The 1,286-nt window shown below is 29.0% G+C and overlaps 1 protein-coding gene across 1 annotated transcript in view; it reads left to right on the forward strand.

Moving 5' to 3' along the window:
- LOC106474827 (signal recognition particle subunit SRP68-like) overlaps window positions 1-1,286 on the forward strand; it is a 12,026-nt gene that overhangs the window by 5,351 nt on the left and 5,389 nt on the right. The gene's annotated exons all lie outside the window — the stretch shown is intronic.

A 1,286-nucleotide genomic window follows, 5' to 3' on the forward strand; every position in this document is an offset into this window, starting at 1 on the left:
TTTACCAATATCATAGAGTAATCAAACTTTACCAATATCTTAGAGTAATCAAACCTCACCAATATCATAGAGTAATCAAACATCACCAGTATCTTAGAGTAATCAAACATCACCAATATCTTAGAGTAATTAAACATCACCAATATCTTAGAGTAATCCAGCTTTACCAATATCATAGAGTAATCAAACATCACCAATATCATAGAGTAATCAAACATCACCAATATCATAGAGTAATCAAACTTCACCAATATCTTAGAGTAATCAAACTTCACATGATCCAAAATCTCAGGCATCTACTTTAAATGATTGGCTTGAGTAACTTGAAAGTGAAATCTTCATGTATTATGCTCTGTTGGGTATAATATAATGCCTTTAACTATATCAGTACTTCAGCTGATAAAAGATGCGCAGCAACAGCATGGACTTCGACACGGAGACTACCAGAGGTATCGGTAAGTTGAATTCTTATGTCTTTAAATTTTATTTAGACTGAAACATTTGGGCTTCTTAATGACAGAAGATTCTAGAAACCTTCATAAACAGTTGAATTCTTATGTATTAAGTGTCTTTAAATTTTATTTAGACTGAAACATTTGGGCCTCTTAATGACAGAAGATTCTAGAAAACTTCATAAACAGTTGAATTCTTATGTATTAAGTGTCTACATTTTATTTAGACTGAAACATTTGGGCTTCTTAATGACAGAAGATTCTAGAAAACTTCATAAACAGTTGAATTCTTATGTATTAAGTGTCTACATTTTATTTAGACTGAAACATTTGGGCTTCTTAATGACAGAAGATTCTAGAAAACTTCATAAACAGTTGAATTCTTATGTATTAAGTGTCTTTAAATTTTATTTAGACTGAAACATTTGGGCTTCTTAATGACAGAAGATTCTAGAAAACTTCATAAACAGTTGAATTCTTATGTATTCAGTGTCTTTAAATTTTATTTAGACTGAAACATTTGGGCCTCTTAATGACAGAAGATTCTAGAAAACTTCATAAACATTTTGTATGTAGTATCTAAAACAAGATGGTTATTTAAAAACGTGTCGAGAAACAGACAAGATAAGTTTTCTTTAATTAAAAATCTAATTAATTCATTACTGGAAGAATTAACTAATATCCAACTTTTATTTCGATGTTTAACATATTCTAGAGTCTGGTAGATTTAGTTAACCAGATTTACATTTAAGTGCTATATTTATTTTCTCTGTTTGTTTTATCAATGTATCTCATACATTTTTTTGATATAATCTACAAGGTACAGACAAATTC

Source organism: Limulus polyphemus, unplaced genomic scaffold (assembly GCF_000517525.1).
Source record: "Limulus polyphemus unplaced genomic scaffold, Limulus_polyphemus-2.1.2 Scaffold7735, whole genome shotgun sequence".
In the NCBI taxonomy this organism is placed as follows: Eukaryota; Metazoa; Arthropoda; class Merostomata; order Xiphosura; family Limulidae; genus Limulus; species Limulus polyphemus.